Raw genomic sequence first — 20,572 nt, forward strand, 5'->3', positions numbered from 1 at the left:
TTCAACCCTTTATAATTAAAAATAATAATATTTTTGTTAATATTTTTTGTGATTATTTTTAATATTATTCAGAATTTATATTTATATTTATATTATATAGCTTTTAAAATCTTAATTGAAATATAAAATTTGAAACTTTCAAAGCCATTTAAAGATTATAGCCTTTTGAAATAGTAGTCTGTCCATAGGCTTAAATGGGGTATATTCAACCCTGAACTTATAATAATAATAATAATAATAATAATAATAATAATAATAATAATAATATAATAATAATAATAATAATAATAATAATAATGAAAATAAAAAAAAACAAAAAGATAAAGAAAAAAAAAATAAAAAATAAATAAACAAAGAAAAAAAAAGAAAAAAATAATAAAAAACTTAAGAAATTTAAGAAATCTAAAAAATTTAAAAAATCTGAAAAATCTAAAAAATCTAAAAAATCTAAAAAATCTAAAAAAATCTAAAAAATCTAAAAAATCTAAAAAATCTAAAAAATTTAAAAAATCTAAAAAATCTAAAAAATCTAAAAAATCTAAAAAATCTAAAAATCTAAAAATCTAAAAAATCTAAAAAATCTAAAAAATCTAAAAAATCTAAAAAATCTAAAAAATCTAAAAAATCTAAAAAATCTAAAAAATCTAAAAAATCTAAAAAATCTAAAAATCTAAAAAATCTAAAAAATCTCATAAATTTTATAAATCTTATAAAGCTTATAAATCCAATAAATCAAAAAAATAATTAAAATATTTTAAACTTAAATATGATAAGAATTAAAGGTTGAAAGACTAGTCCTTATATATATATTATATTATATAAAAATAGATAATCAATATCAATAGTATTATTAGTATTATTATTATATTAGCACTAACCATTAATAAAAAAGAATTTGAAGTTTATGAATTTGTAGGGTTTCAAAATTATTATAATAATTAATTAAAAAAAATAAATTCTACGAATCCGAAATCTGAAAAATTCTTTTTCCCTAACAGCTAATGTAGCCTTATAGATATAACTTTAGTAAATTGATATTTCATTTAAAAAATGTAAATAATTATCAAGCTTATATAACAAATTCTGAATTTAAAAATATAAAAACGAATGAAACAAATGTTTAAAAATCCCGAATAATACTTGTAATGACTAATAGCTAATATAATATTCCTTCTTTATTTTTCTTTGAGGACAAAAAGGGACTATTTAATTAATTGATGCTTAATCAGAATTTGTTTTTAAATTATAGGTATAACATATTAGATTATAAAACTAATTTTATAATGAAAGTAAAACTATGCTCTTTAAGAATATCCGTTATATAGATTATATGAGATATCTTATTAGTATGTGGCCTGTACGCTACAGTAACACAGTTTTACAGTATAGTTGCTTGCTTTTAAAGCTATTCAGACAGATCGATACAATATCCCAAAATCGTAGTATCATTGCATTTTCGATTTTGTTATATAGAATTAATTCTTTTATTTAATATAATAATTACTTTTATAATAATATTATTGAACAGTGGGTTTATAATTTCGAATTGTTTTTTATAATTATTAAATTCTAGGTTTAGATATTTATTAGATCTACAATTTCTAATTAATTTCAATTGTTTCATATAATCAAGAGAAAGAAATGTAAAATAAATATTTAGGTGTTTTTTTCTTTTCAAATCAAAGATTGTAATCAAAATAATATATTGAACATATCAAATATCATCAAAAAGTAATTTAATATTTTTAAATATAATATAAAAATTAAATATAAAGTTATTATAGTCCTTATAATTTAATTTCATATTTTTATAATGTTTTATATAAATGCATTTAATATAGTTTTCATAAAGAAATTTCCTAATTTTATAATTAATTTTATAATTGATTTTGTAATTATTATTATCTTTATTGATATTATAATTCCTTTTTATTTCTTAATATTTATATTCAATTTTCTATTTATATTATGTTTATATTATGTTTATTATCAATTTCAAAATCTTTTTAAAAGTAATCAAATCTAGTAATACAAATAATATTAAAAATAATACATTCTTCAAATTAAAAAACATTTAATTTAAGAATTCTTTTTAGAACTTTTTATTAGAAAAAAAAACTATTTCGATTTATATTTAATATTAGAATTGAAGATTGTTTATTCAATATAAACCCTTTACTTTATTTCATTAATCTTATATTCTTGTTTTTTGATAATAATCTATGAAAATTATTAAAAACCTTTTTTCAATTGATATTTAAACAATCTTGTTGATAATCATAGATCAAATTATTATCTTTATATTTAATGATATTTGTGATTTGTTTTATAATGAACATAATTAATAAAAAGTATTATAAGTATTAAATACTATGTTCTTTATTATTCTAAAGATTTGAAATAATTGTATAATTATAAACAGCCTTTTTTTTATATTAATCTGAATAATAGAGTATTTATAATAAATAACATTTTTATTATTAATAAAACCTATATATTAATGGAAAAGCATTTAGTCGCTATTAAATCCTCGAATCATGAAATCAATAAACATTCTAATAAAAATATTTAAATTATTTTATTTATTAAGATAATTTATTTCTTTTCTTTTAATATTAATAATCCTTCTAGATTCATTAAGGAAAAGTATATCATGACTCAATATAATTCAAATTATTAAAAATATTATTTTTCTATTGAATGTATTCGACTTTTCTTTCATACTTATTAAGTCGGGTACCCCACTTTCTGGCCACCCCCCTTTTGGGCCACCTTTTTACACCAAAAATCATTTTTTAGATCTATTAATATCTCTATTAATATTAAATATAATTTGATAAAAATCTATATATATTTAATTTAGATCGATTTAAGCTTATTTTGAAATTTTTAGATTTTTAAGATTTTTTTGTATTGAAAGCTAGAGCTTCAAAATATCGATTTTTAAATTTGTATAGGAATCATATACAAATTTAAATTTTTTATAAAATCTTTAATAATGTTTTAAAAACAATTATTGAAAGTAAACTATATATAAGTTTGAGATATTTAAACTTGAATCTATATAGAAATTCAAAAAAAAATTAAAAAAAATTAACAGATATAGAGATATAATATATGGTGAGTTTAGAATAATATAAATAGTTCTTATCATTTTGAAAATACTCTTATAAATATTTATTTATAAGAAATTTTCTATTTTTTCTAAATCTTTTAGATAAAATATATTTTAAATTTGTAGTAAAATTTTATAGTTTATTTTTAGCAATTTTTATTAGAAAGTTATTAAAGATTTTATAAAAGGTTTAAATTTGTATATAATTCTTATACAAATTTGAAAATCGATATTTTGAAATACTAAAACTTAATATAGAAAAATTCTAAAAATCTGAAAATTTCAATTTAAGCTTAAATCGATATAAATTATATATATATAAATCTTCATTGAATTCTATACATAAATAAGAAAATTATAAATTCCATTTTTAGTGTATTTTGGGTATAAAAAGTGGCCCAAAAGGGGGGTGGCCCGAAAGTAGGGTACCCGACTTATAACTATTGAATAAATACATATAAGGAATTAATAAGTATTATGTCACGGTGTGAATACACATGACCGATAAGTGGATAATATAGGCCCTGTTGGGCTAGCTTATATATGAAAATTCTATATATCTTCGTTTTAGAAGATCCTATATTATAGTTTTTCAAGCTATATTTTTATTTATTTTTTATATCTATTGTTATTAGTATTATTAATTATAGACTCTTAGTTCTATCTATTTGTTTTGTAATATTATATAACTTCTATTTATATTATTATAATAATACTATTAGTTTTATATTTATTTAATTATCTGAAGGATATCTTTGAATTTAGTATAACTATAATTAGTAATCCTTAAACTTAATATTAATATTTTCAATCAATAATTATATATTTATATTATTAAATTAAAAAAAGCTAATCTATTCTTTAAATATAAGATCTTGAAAATATCTATTAAAAAATACATCGAAATCTTTTTATATAGATATATTATTATATAGAATATTTCTTTAGGTATTTAATTATTTTATTAAATCTATATTTGCTTTTATTATATTTATTAGAATAATATTTATTAAATTTAATCTCAGTTCTCTCAATATCATTATTTCTATTTAATCTATTACTATTTATTTAAATAAATACATTTCTAACCCCAAAGAATTTGTTAATTCTCAATTTGATTTATAAAGATTTGTTCAACAAACACATACAAAGATAAGCTCAAATTCTAATTTTCTTATCATTACCTTTATTTATTCAATTTATATTATCAAAAGATTTATCAAAAAAACTTACAAATTAATTCTTTTTAAAATTATTTATAATATTTAATAATTTATTAATTAAAATTAATTTTTGAAATATTTAGAGAATAATTTTAAAAATTCTTATTACAAATAAAATATTCAGAATAATTTGAATTTATTTAAATAAAAATATTTCAATGTTAATATTTATTTTATTAAATTCTAAAAACTAATTTTAAAAGATAAAATATTTAATTCTATCCTAATTTTATTATTATTTCAAAGAATCTTTCAAAAATTATAAAATATATTATTTTATGATTTATTTTTATTTCAAGAGTTTTCAAATTATTTTATTTATTTATAATAATTTGATAATTAATTTTATTTATAATAATAATAAATTTTTGGAATTTATCTTACTATCTTTATTTTTTTTAAAAAAAAGATTTCTATTTTATTATTTAAATCCATCTATAACCCTATGATTCTTTTTTTTTATATAAACAAAAAAGCTTTTTTTTTATATTTAAAAAAAATCCTATAGATTTTAGTTTTTAATATTATAATATCAATAATAATTTAATTTTTGAAAATAGAAGAAAATTATTACTATAACTTTATTAATTATTCAATTTATAATTATTTATATTCTAATATTTATTTTATTCAATTCAGAATCAGAATTTCCAGTTTTTTTCAATATAACCCAATTTTGAAAAGTTTATTAAAAAATAGAGTATATATTCAATCCCTATTTTGTTTTTTTTAAAATCCCTATCCTATTGTTTAATCAATTTATTAGAATTAAAAAATAGAATTTATTTAATTTAAATTATTATTAAAACAATTCTTTCTATAAGCTTTATTTACTTATTATTATTATTTAAAAATTATTTTTGAAAAATAAATTAAATAATTATATCAATTTAATAATCCCATTTACTATTGTATTTTTTTTTGAAAAGATATTCAATTTATATTATAATAAATAATAGTTATAAAGGAATCATCTTTATTAATTAAAATTAAATATTATTTTAAAAAATCTTTAAATGCAAATTATTTATTATCTTTAAAGTTATTAGATTTAATAATAAAGTTTTATATGAAAATTAGATTATATTTTATATTCATATTAAATCTAAATCAATAATTATATTGAAAAAAGATTATTTTATATGTGATAAAATAAATTTGATATTCTATAATATTAGATATAATCTAATTCAAAAAATATAATTCCTATATTAATTTTACAATAAATTACCTTTAATTTAATAATATATATTATCATATATTTTATAATATTTTATTTCAATTGTTTTAAATAAAAGCTTTATCTAATATTCCCTCAAAAATCTGATTTATATATTTATTTAATTATCCTAAAAATCTCAAGAATCAAAATATAATTAAAATTTCTTTAAAAAAAATTTCTATATATATAATAATAAAATTTAATTTCAAAAAAAACTACATTTTTTTTGAAACTCTATATATTATATTCTAAACCAAGTTCAAGACTTCAAAAAAAATCATTAAAGGAAAACCTAAAAAAAGAGTTTATTTATTCCAATTTCTTATTTGCTATATCCCCTATATTACTTATCAAAAAGATTAATAAGATTATTTATTTTTATATTAATTACAAAGCTTTAAATAATCTATTCATAAAAGATTAATATCTATTATTATTAATAAAAAATCCCTAAATAATTTCAAGAAAATAAAATGTTTCAATAAAATTAACATTATTTTCATTTTCAATAATATTACAAATAAAAAAGATTATGAATATTTGATTACATTTTATATTTGATTTGATTTATTTGAATCTTTGATTATATTATTTGAATTAATAAAAGTATCTATTATATTCTAAATGTTTATTAATAATTTTTTATATAGATATTCGGATATATTTTATATTATATATTTCAATAACATATTAATACATAATTTTATCTAAAAAATATATATTTATTATATTCAAAAAATCCTATAAATATTAAAAAACCCCGATTTATTTATAAAATTTAAAAAATATAAATTCCTAAACCCTGAAATTTTTCTTAACCAATTATAAAAAAAACAAAATTTGAATAAATTTAAAGAAATTAGAGATTATTATAAACTGAAAACTATTTAATATTATAATTAATATATAAATCTTTATCAAATTTGCAAACTTTTATTATCGATTTATTAAGAATTTTTCGAGGAAAATTAATTTAATCATAAATTTAATTAAAAAGAATATCCTATTTTGATAAAACATTATTCATCAAAATGCTTTTAATTAATCAAAAAAAGTATTCATTGAAACTTCTATTTTAATCTCCTTTAATTAAAAAAAAAGATAATCTTGAAAACTGAAATATAGAATTATATTCCTATTGAAGTCTTTTCCCAATACAATAAAAAAAGAATCCTTAAATCTATAATATTCTTTTTAGAACAAAATTATTAAATGTAATTATAAGACTTATAATAAATAATTATTACTTATTATTTATTATTTCAAAAAATGATATTCCAAATTGAAAGATATACCTAGGTATCATCTTTAATTGAAATAATTATAAATTATAAAAACTTAAAGTATTTTATAATAATAAAGCTATAGAATTATGATCAAATCTATTAATCTGAATTTATATTTCAATTTAGTTTTCAAACTATTTATCATTCCAAAAAATCAAATATAGAATCTAATATTCTAATTAAAAGAATAAAGAATCTCCCAAAAAAAGAAATAAATATTTTTTATATTAAAACCAAATTATTCTTAAAAAAAGATTTTGATTTTAAATTTATCTCCTACTATTGATTTTTTTTAAAAAATCAATTTTTTCAGAAAAATATGATGCATTATTATTATTATTTAAAATCACAAGAATTCTAATTTTATTAAATCTCTTGATTCTATTATATGTAAATTTAAACCCTTATTTATTATATCTAAATCTAATTCTATAGGTAATATTTTTAAAAAAACTAAGAAATCCTTTTAAATTTGTCTACCAATCTATTATTCTTATTTCAGAAAAGTTATCAAATTATTTCTATTCTCAAATTCATTCTGAAATCCTTATGAAAATATCTCTAAAATACCCGAAAATCTTTTTTATTGAGTATTCTGAAAATAGTAATTTGCTGTATTATTAAAAGAAACTATATATTTTTGATTATAATCCCCTGAAAATCTATTTACTTTATTTACATTATAAATCCTCTATTTTTAACTATTCATACTATATTCAAATCTTTAAAGTACTATTTGGAAATTATTAATTTAATTATTATAATTATATTATATAGTAAATCTATGATTACTATAATCATTATTATAGTACTCTAAACTATAGAGATTAAAAAAATTCCTTTATTTACTCCTAATTCCACAAAAAATCTAGTAAAATATTTCAATAGATTTTATTATATATCTATTAGAAAGTATTGATTTCAATATTATTATAATATCTATAACTGTAAAAAATTGTTTTTCTATTTCAAAAGAATATTTAAAAGCTTTACAATTTACCTTTAATAATTATTTTCAATTAGAAAGCTTAATTTGTTTCTAAATTTTAAAAGTATATTTCTAAATATTTAAGAATATTTATTAAATTCTTTATCATTTATTATTTTGAAATTAATAAATGGATTAAAAATACTAATATAATATTAGAATAATATCTTAGATTATATGTAACTTATTTATAAAATAATTGAATAAAGTAATTTTTATTTATTAAATTCTTTATTAAATTCTTTATTAACAATATTTAATTTAAAAGTATTCAAATAATCCAGTTTTTCTTCAATTATAGATTTCATTTTTATTTCAACTTCAAATTAATATTATTCTAAAGTAATTGTTTTGCTATAAAAAATATCAAAAGAATCATTATTTAAATAAAAATGTTTTTTATATATTTATAATTCAAATTAATTATTAATTAAATCTAATATTTAAAGAATATTAATTTCTATTATTCTTCTATTTATTTATATACTTTCAATAATTTAATCTAATTGAATACTAGAAATATCAAAATTTCATATTTATATAAAAAATTGATTCAAAGAATATTAGATTATTCAAAATTCTAAATCTAATAAATCTTTATATCTACAAACTAAAACTTCTTATTTTTATAAGGATTTTTTTTATTTTTATATTGATTTATTATACCTTATATATAATAGTTCTATTTCTAAATAATCTATTACTATTATTTATAAAAATCAATAATTCAGAATATTTTAAAGTTACTAAAATTCTAAATTTTTATTAAAAAAAAGATTACAAAAAAGCTTATTTGAAATATATTATTTATTGGATTAATCATAATAAATCAATTAACGAATTTAATAATTATTTGGAAAATAAAGAAAAATTAATTTACAACTTTGAATATTCAAATAAATCTAAATGTATTCAATTGAAATCATTATTTATAAAACTATAAACTATAATTTATTATCTTATCAAAACTCGGCCTAAAGAAGGAGAAACATAATATAATATAGATACCTATATATAATTCTTAAAGGAATAACCTAAATTCTATTAGATTAATTTATATCCCAAAATTTTTTTTTTTTTTTGAAAGATTCTATATTAAAACTTTTTGAGCTATATCTTAATCTATATCCTATATCTATTATTATTAGTACTATTAATTATAGACTCCTGATTCTACCCGCCCGCCTTGTAATATATTAATTATATAATATTGTTCAAATATATCAATTGTTATATTCTATTTGAAATTGAATATAATGAATGTTTTTTATTTTTCAATATATGAATAATATTATGATATTTTTTATTGAAAACAAACTTAAAATTATTTAAATTATAAAGAAGATTTAATATAGAATAACAAATACATTTATCAAGATTCTTAAAATAAAGATATCTAATATTTCTATAATTATAAAGCTTTTTAATAAATATAAGTATAATAATATTATAATTAATATTAATAAACTTGATTCTTTTTTATTATTAATTCAATCTTAATTCGAAATTGAAAAAAATTTAAACATATCTTTTATTATATATAAAATTTTGAAAAGTTTAATATATTGAATTTCGAAAAGAGAATTTATTAATATTAATATAATATTATAGGTTTTGTAATAGAATTTATATTTAATAAATTTAATAATGTAATTTTAAAATTCATTAGGTGAATATTAATAAAAATACTTTTATGTATATAACTAGGTAATAATTCTTACAATTTCAGATTTACAATAAATTGATATTTTTTGGGTTATAATTATTATATTTCAATAGATTTCTAAAACTTTATAAATCCTAAAGAATGAGATTGTTTTCAAACTATAATATATATATATATAAAAGTATTAACTTATATATATAATAATATCATTTTAAATATAATAAGAACTTTCTCTAAATTAATATAAATAAGAATGTTATATTTAATTTATATTATTGATTAGATAATAATAAAACAATAAATTAAATATTCTATTTTATTTTATTATTTCAATATTTAATAAAAAACGATTTCAATATTCAATATTATATATTTAAATCAGAATTATGATTTAAATATAAAGACTTAAATCTAATATACTAACTTAATAATAGCGATATAGATTTTATTAGTATTCTTAATAAACCTATATACAAAACTAACTATATTATTAATTTCATTTTTTTAAATATCCTTTTTATTAATACCTTAACGGAACAAGCTGGGAGATAATACGGTAGAAGTACGGTACTAGTACTAATAGAGTGGTATTTCCACCGTACTAGTGGTATTTCTACGGTTCCCGAACCCTGAACGGTACTCGAACCCCTGAACGGTATTAGTACCGTACCCAATCAGGGACTTAGAGAAAAAAACTTTTAATAAAATTATATTAAAATTGATATTAAATTAATTATATAATATGATAATAATATTGAAACTTTCATATAATAATAATATAATAAACTATATTATATTAATCAAAAAAGTAAGAAAAATCGTATTTTATTTAATACTAGTTTCATATCCCTGAAATAAGATTTATAATACGATTTCAGGGATTAATATATATAATTTAAATTACTCGAATTCAATAAATTATATGTTTATAAGACTATAATTATATAATGATTTCAAATTTATAAAATTTATTATATTTAAAATAAAGTTCTAATATAATAAATAATAGGATTATTGAAAAGTTGATTAGTAATCAAGCTATATTAGATTTTTTAAATATAATTTTCGTATTTTTTCGATTAATAGCTTTTTTTGTCCTAGACCTATTTCAGATTACTAAGCATTCAATATTAGAAGTCTAATAGGATTTTTTTTATGTCTATATTATAAGCCCTATAAGAGCTAGCTTTAGGGCCTACAGGGGCTACCTATAGGGATTTGAGCCTATGGTTTCAGAGCCTATAGGATATAGTTACAGGGGTGCTATAGGGATGCTATAGAGATTAGCGAATAATACTTTGATAATACACAAACTATACTTTTACTATACCAGAATCGTATACAATATCCAATCAGAGTATAGTTCAGATACTGTATCCCGTGGGGGTACGGTGGGGGTACTGTTCTGTATTCCCACTTGGGCTATTAAGATATTATTATTAAGAAAGAATGTATAACCATTTAGATTTTAGAATATTAATTATCATTATTTCAAAATAAAATATATTTTTATTTAAATGTTATTATTATAGAATCCTAAAAATAGAATAAAATAAAATCTTTCATTTAATATATATTAATATAATCTGTCTTTCTAATTTTCTTGTTATATAGATAAATTAATAATTAAGGTATATACAATTAACCTCATTATAATAATAAGCTTTATTATTTGTATAATTAATAAATCTAATTACAAAGATAATAAAGTTATATTATAATAGATTTCTAAATATAAGAAAATATATCGAAATTATTTCTATAAATATAATATTTTGAATAAAAATATTCCCTGAATAAATTAAATTTTTCATAACATAATTTATTAAATGAGATAGAACTGTTAAAAGAATAAAAAATAATGAAAAGCTTTATAAAATTATTAATTGATATAAATTAAAGTTTACCTTAATGGCCCAAGTGGGAATGTGGAACGGTACCCCCACGGTACCCCTACGCTGTACGGTACCCAATTAGGATACAGTGTCTAAGCTGTACTTCTGATTGGGTATGGTATGCACACTTCTGGTACAATGGAAGTACTGTTCGTATAATTCGAGCATTGTCAAAGTACTACTCGCTAGTCTCTGTAGCTAGTTCTTGTAGGCTTTAAAGCTAATTCTATAGGACTTATAATATAGATCTAAAAAAATTCTTATTAGGCCTCTAGTATTAAATACTTAATAATCTAAAGTGAATCTAGGGCAAAAAAGCTATTATTCGAAAAAATACGAAAAATATAATTAAAAAATCTAATATAGTTTAATTACTAATTAACTTTTATATAATTTTATTATTTATTATATTAGGGCTTTATTATAGATATAATAAATTTTATAAATTCGAAATCATTATATGAATATAGTTTTAGAAATATATAATTTATTAAATTTGAATAATTTAAATTATATATATTAATTTCTGAAATAGTAGTATAAATCGGATTTCAGGGGTATGAAACTAATATCAAATGAAATACAATTTTTTTTATTTTTTTATTAATATTATAAAATTTATTAAAAAATTATTATATTAAACCTTCAATAATATTATTATATTATATAATTGATTTAATATTAATTTTAATATAATTTAATTAAAAGCTTTTTTTTTCTAAGTCTCTAATTGGGTACAGTACTAGTACCGTTCAGGGATTCGAGTATAATACTAGCACCGTTCGAATACTACTCAGGGGTCTGAGTACCATTCAGGGGTTCAAATACCACTCCATTTGTATTAGTACCGTTCAGAGATTCGAGTACCATTCCGGTTTTCGAGTACGGTAGAAATACCACTCGATTAATACTAATACTACTAGAACCATACTAGCACCGTACTTCTACCGTAGTATCTCCTGGCTTGGCCCATTAAGGTAATCTGAATTTTTTTATTATATATTAATAGAAACTTTATTGAAAATATTATAAAAAGAATCAAGATTTTATATAAAAAGATTTTCAATCGTTTTAATACTTTTGATAATTTCAAATATAATCTCTTTAAAAATTAAAACAAATTGAGTATTTTAAAATAATTTTATTTTATTTCAATAAAAAAGATTAAATATAATATCAATAGAGGTTTTAATGTTTTATTGAAAATAAATTATATTATAATAAAAACATTTAAGATTTATTAATTAATAATTGATTCTATCTTTTATAAGTTTTTTTAATAAAACAAATTGAGAGATAATATAATAAAGGTATAGTATTAATATTAATAGAATAGTATTTTTATGATTTTTTAAGTTTTTGAATAATATTTGTAATATTAGTATTAATAAAATAATATTCAATAATATTTGTATTATATATGAATTTATATATTATATTTAAATTTTTGAATAATATTAGGTAATATTATATTTAATTAAAGATTGAAAGAAATAAAGCTTTTAATCAAATTATATTAAAAATGATTTTTATTTAATTATATTATATAAATATATTAATAAAATTCTAATATAATAATAATATAATGAATTTTATAATATTAATAAAAAAAATTAATAAAAATTATTATATTTAATATTAGTTTTCTACTTTGAAATTCGATTTATAATATTATCTCAAGGATTAATATATTTAATTTAAATTATTCAAATTAATAAATTATATATTTATAAGATTTTATTTATATAATAATTTCACAATAATAAAATTTATTATATTTATAATAAAGCTTTAATATAATAAATAATTATATTATATAAAATTTAATTAGTAAATATATTATATTAAATCTTTTAATTATGTTTTTTGTATTTTTTTGAAAAATGGTTTTTTTTTTGTTTAGATCTATTTGGAAAGATTATTAAGTTTTTAATATTAAAAGTTTAATAGAAATTCTTTTTTTTTAATTTATATTATAAATCTTATTAGAATTTGCTTTGTGATTTATAAAAATTAATTATGAAAATTTGAATTTATAATTTCAAAATTTATAAGAATTAGTTATAGGGTATTATAGGGGTTAGCGAATAATATTCTAATGATATATAAATTATTTAAATAGTATTTTTATTGTATTGGAATTGTATATAATATCCAATTAGAGTATAGTTCGATACTGTATCCTGTGGGGATACAGTGGGGGTACTGTTCCATATTCCCACTTGGGCTATTAAGGTAACTATTTTCTTTAGAAATATAAATATTCTATTCATTAATTCAATATCAAACAAAGTTACACTTTATTTCAATATATATATTCAATTGATAAATTCTTTTTATTTTATAATTCACTAAATTATATCTCTATTTATTCTTAAAAATGAAAATATAAATTAATAATAAAAATCTAAAATCAAAATCTAATATTTAAAAAGTATTCTTTTTAATAACTTACATTTTATATTATAATCAATATACTTTTTTTCAAAATATCAAATAAATTTAATAAAAAAATACTAATAAGGAAATCATAATTATAAACTTTGAAAAAATAATAATTTTTTTAATAAGACTTTAATCTTTTTAAATAGCTTTGAATAAATTATTATTTTAGTAGTTTAAGTGGGAATATGGAATAGTATTCTTATTGTGTTTCTATGGGATATAGTATTTGAATTATACTTTGATTGGGTATTATATAGTATTCTGATGTGATGAAGATATAGTTTGTATATTATTAAAATATTATTTATTAATCTTTATAGTTAATTACTATAGATTCTGAAACTATAGATTTAAATCTTTATAGTTAATCCCTGTAAATCTTAAAACTAATCTGATTAAAGTTTGTAATATAAATCTAAAAAAATAATATTCAATAAATCTATAATACTAAATACATAATAAACTTTTAAAATAAATCTAAGCAAAAAAAACTATTATTCAAAAAAATACAAAAATTATATCTAAAAAATCGAATATCAATTAATTACTAATCAATTTTTATATATTCTTGTCATTTATTATAATAGAACTTCATTCTGAAGATTAAAAATTTTATAAATTCAAAATCATTATATGAATTTAGTTTTATAAATATATAATTTATTATATTCGAATAATTTAAAAATTATATATTAATTTCTGAAATAATATTATAAATCGACTTTTAAGGGTATTAAATTAGTAGTAAATAAACCTTATTTCTTTTTTTTAAATATTACAAAATTTATTATATTATTATTATGTTATTATTATTATATCTACTTATTATATTCTTATTATATTATTATTATATTATTATGTATATTATTATTATATTATTATTATATTATTATTTATATATTCTTATATTATTATTATATTATATAATTAATTTTATATTAATTTTAATATAATTTAATTAAAAGCTCTTTTTCTTTGAATCTTTGATTAAATATATATTAATATTATTCAAAGATTCAAATATAATATATAAATTTATATACAAACATTAATATTATTTAAATATTATTTTATTAATATTCATATTATATCTTTATTATATTATCTTTCAATTTGTTTTATTAAAAAGGCTTATAAAAATATGATCAATATTGATTAGTAAATCTTAAATATTTATATTATAATATAATTTATTTTCAATAAAACATTGAAAACCTTATTAATATTTTATTCAATCTTTTTTATTGAAATAAAATAAAATTATTTCAAAATACTCAATTTATTACTACGAATACAATAGAAATACCACTTTATTAATATCCCGATGGTACTAGTACCATATTTCTACTATATTATTTTCTAGCTTGTTTTGTTAAGGTAAATAATTACTTTTATTCCTATTTTTATCAATAATGAAAAGTTTTAATTATCTTTTGTTTTTAATATTATAATTCTTAATGTCAATTAAATTCTTTAGAAATATCTAGTTTTTATATTGATATCTATTCTTATTGAGAATATCCAATTTTTTTCTTTTTTTTTTCTTAATAAAATCTTATGTTTCCTTTATTTAATTCAAATAATAATTAAAAATATTATAAAAGCCTTTTTCAGTATTTATTTATTTATAAATACATATTTTTATAATATTATATTTATTTATTTTTCAAAACAATATCTAGCTTTTTCGAATTTTGAAATATTGTTAACCCTCTTTCAAATAACAAAAAAAGATTATTCAAATAAATCTTAATCTTTATATATATAAATTACTGTTTAAAATATCAAATAAATCCATAATTTAATATACACCTATATCCTTTAAAAGGTTTCTAAAATTAATTTTAAGTTAATATAATAAATGTTAATAAAAGCTGCTATTATACTACAATAATATTAAAAATAATAGATTATTGAAATCTTTCAATATCAACAATAAAAATAAAAATAATCATTTAAAATGTTTTTAAATAAATTGTTGATTTCTAAAATAATATTCAATAACTAAAAGAATTCAAATAATTTAAGAAATTAAATTTGAATTTTGGTATTTGAATTCTTTATAAAACTACATAAAATCTAAAATATAATATCTCTTTGAATTAGTTCAATTTGAAAAAAGTTTTATTATATATATTACATTTTATTTGTTATATATACTTAATAATAAATATGTTTAGAAATGATGTTTTTTTATTAATAATAAATTTCAAAGTAAATTTTGGATTTCAAAAAAAGATCTATAATCATTAATATCAGTTAGTTTCATCGATGTATTTTTTATTCTCATATAATTAAAAAGTTTAGTAGATTTGAATATTACAAATTTGTATGATATTTTAATAAATATATGAGGGTGTATTTTTGATGAGAGTTTGGGTTTGTGTATGAATATTTTTCTTATTAAAATGTATTTAGTTTAGAATTCGATATTAAATTTATTCGATAATATTATATATTTCAAATTTTATAAATAATTTTATTTTAAAAATTGAAACATTCTTCAAAATTTACTGTTTAATATCATTATAAAATCAACAGAATTTATAGGAATTGATAGAAATTAATAAAATTAATAAAATTAATAAAATTAATAAAATTAATAAAATTAATAAAATTAATAAAATTAATAAAATTAATAAAATTTTAAATACTGTTTAAATTTTTATATATATCATCATATTTCGAAGTTTTATAATAAAACTTTAGGCTATTTTACATTTTTAAATATAAGAAATAAAATAGAGTTTTCGATAAAGAAATCTACTTAAATTTTATTAGGATTTTTATTAAAAATTTGTTTTTGAAAGACAGTTGAATATATTATTATATTGATTTAAAATCATCAACTTGTTATTAATACAAAGTTATAATTACTATGGATTAAATAAAAGATTACATTCGAGATCTATATAGATTTGGATTGCCTTTCAATCGAAGATATGGGTACTATATTGATTAAATAATCATATATGTATGCTAAAGGCGGAACTTCATATTTATAGATTTATAGATTTATGGATTTATAGATTTATAGATTTATAGATTTATAGATTTATAGATTGGAAACATTCAAAAAGATCATTAAAATCTCCAAAAGAATAATTAGAAATACTATAGAATGAGGATTCAATGTTGATAATAATAAGAGAATATTTCCACAATGTTTTTAGTTTACGAATCATGAATTATAAAAAAATATTAGTATCGATAAAGCCATCTTTTTTCATTCATAAATATCAATACAATAGATATCAAATTGAATATATTTCAATATTTTCTATCTCAAATCAATTATATTTATTCTTCATATTTTTGGATTATTTTATTTTCATTGAAATAATACTCGATAATATGGACCAAATTTCAATCTATACTTTTAGATTTATGATTAATTTCAATGATTTCAAGAACCTCAATTATTGATAAAATTATACTGATGATCCAAGAGAATAACAAAAATAGCGAAAAGCAAATGTTTTTTTTTCGATTAATCAAAGCATATCCATTGATAAATCTTTTATTGTTAATTCCTTTGAAATAAAAATAAATGAAAATAAATTTGAACTTCAAAACGTAAACAATGTTATATCAATACTTATATAATTTATCAATGATTTCAAATTTTTTTTGAGAAATTGTTGAAATATAAGATATAATATAGTCTACTCTGAAGGATATTATTGCTTTAAATACGTCCATTTTATATTGAATACAAAGATACTATATTTTTATTGTTTGAATCTTATAACATTTTTTGTAGTGATTTTGAGGATTCATATAATATTATACCTACTTTATAAATATATTCAAATTAATTAGTTTTTGCAGTTCTTTCTATTTAAAATCGTTAAAACTATTATGATCACAAACGTTCAACAATTAATATCTAAACAAAATTCCATCATATAACTTTGCAATTGATAATGTATTTTTTCAATTATAGAATTCTGAACAAACACAATCTTCATTTCAATCAATAAAAAGAACTTTTCTTTTAATAACAAATAATATATCATGTTAAAGACACTATTCTTTTCTCAATCATTATTATTAATACCTTTGTTGTTATCAATTTAACAATCAATTCTATTATTATTAGATATGATTTGTAATCTATTATCTCAACAGTACAAATGGAAATGTAAAATAGTACCCTTATAATACCTCTTTACCATATAGTATTTAATTGAGATATAGTATTTGAACTGTATTTCTAATTAGCTATAATATACACATTTTTAGTATAATAAAAGTATTGTTCGCGCTTTATATATTATCAAAATATTGTTTACGAGTACTTATAGTATTTCTATAGTTACATTCTATAGGCCCTAAAACCATAAGCTTAAATCCCTGCAGCTAGTCTTTGTAAGTACTATAATATAAATCTAAAAGAAGAAAAAAAAATCTAACAGATCTGTAGTGTTAAATACTTAATAATCTACTAAAATGAAATTAAACTAAAAAAAACTATTATTCAAAAAAAAAAATTTACAGAATTGAATGTAGCTTGATCACTCATTAGCTTTTATGTTATATTATTGTTTATTATAGATACAATAAATTTTATAATCTCGAAATCATTATATAAATATAATTTTATAAATATATAACTCACAAAATTCAAATAATTTAAATTATATATATCAATTTCTGAAATTATAATATAAATCGATTGCTAGAAATATAAAACTAACATAAAATAAAATATGATTTTTCTCACTTTTTTTTTATCAATATTATAGAATTTATTATATCATTATTATATTACATGATTGAATAAATCTCAATTTTGGTATCATTTGAGTGAAAGCTTTTTTTTTTTCTAAATCTCTGATTGAATATATAGTATGAGTATTATAAAAAGATTCGAATATAATACTAGTATTATATAAGGATTTGAATATAATATTAGTATTATTTAGGGATTCGAGTATCAACTAAAGATCTGAATATTATTGATGTTTTCGAGTATTATAGAAATATTGCTTTATTGATATGAATATTATTCAGAGGTTTTAGTATTATAGAAATGTTATTCTTCAGTATTAATATCTACTATATTATATCCCCGCTTGTTCTATTAGAATACCTTCTTAAAAAATATTAATAAAATAAAATAAATCCCCAAAATCAATCATTTTCAATTATGTGTAATTCAACGAAATTGTAGAATTAGTGATATTATATTACTTCTAGTAAATGATATATTCTAATCAATGAGAACTTGATTTATAAAAAAGTTAGAGCATAAATTAATATTATCTTAATGAAATAAGTAGAAATATAATATAATAAAAGTATGATATTAGTATTAATAGAGTAGTACTTTGATAATTCTAGGATTATTGTTATGATTCTTAAATATTTCATGAAATTCTTTAACTCTCATATAATACTAATAAAGATTTATAATATAGTTATTTATAATTCTCTATAATATTAATATAACAAATCTCAAAGTAGTTATAGCGTATAGATCACATACCGGTAGCGCAGCTTATATAACTTATATAACCAATACCTTTAAGTAGTATAGTTTTAGTTTTAATACTAAGTCAGCTTAATAATCTAATACTTTGTATCTGTTAGGGTTGATCCACTTTACCACTAACCCATAAAAGCGTGGAGTATTCCAAATACGTTTGGAACAGTGGATTTACTATATATACTCAGTATCAGATGATCGCTCCCTGATAGTATCAATTAATAGTAATATCTTAATACTTTCTATTCTAAATTAGTTATAGATTATTTTTGTAATAATACCGACTAATATTATTTAATATATTTTGAATTGATTATTTAGATTTATAAATTAACTTATAATATTTCAAAAATTCTGATTATTAATATATCTATATAATTCATGAATATAAAGAATAAAGAAGATGAATTGATTATTTTTATCATTGATAATAATACATTCAATAAAGAATATTCTATTATCAATTATTTCAAAATCGTAATAATTCGAAATGATTAAAAATTAAAGTAATATATAATAATAATAATAATATTGATATAATTTGTCGATAATTTTATTATATTTTCGTTTAAAAGAATCTTAAAATCTAAAATGATATATAATTTGCACTGATTATTTTTCAGTTCTATTTCATATCAAAATTAGAAATATTATATCTAGAATATTAATTAAATTTATAATCGCATTTTTATATTTATTTTCAAAACTAATAATACAATCCTCTTTATAAATATATTCAAGTTAATCTATTATGATTATTTCTTTCGATATAAATTAAATTTCTAAAATTATAAAAATCTATATTAAATAAACTCTTATTATAAAGTTTAGTAATTATAAAATTCTGATTAGATAGTATAACTCTCAAACTCTTTTAAATTATTTAGATCTCTTTTTTAAAATAATAATAAATAATATATAATATTGATTTTTCTTAATTCTTTTTAATTCTTTTTAATTCTTTTAATTCTTCTTAATTCTTCTTAATTCTTACTTAATTCTTCTTAATTCTTCTTAATTCTTCTTAATTCTTCTTAATTCTTCTTAATTCTTCTTAATTCTTCTTAATTCTTCTTAATTCTTATAATTAATTCCTATAATTATTAATTAAATTATCAATTAAATCATTAATTAAATCATTAATTAAATCATTAATTAAATCATTAATTAAATCATTAATTAAATCATTAATTAAATCATTAATTAAACCATTAATTAAATCATTAATTAAATCATTAATT

This window comes from Botrytis deweyae (assembly GCF_014898535.1).
Source record: "Botrytis deweyae strain B1 chromosome Unknown BDEW_043, whole genome shotgun sequence".
NCBI lineage: Eukaryota > Fungi > Ascomycota > Leotiomycetes > Helotiales > Sclerotiniaceae > Botrytis > Botrytis deweyae.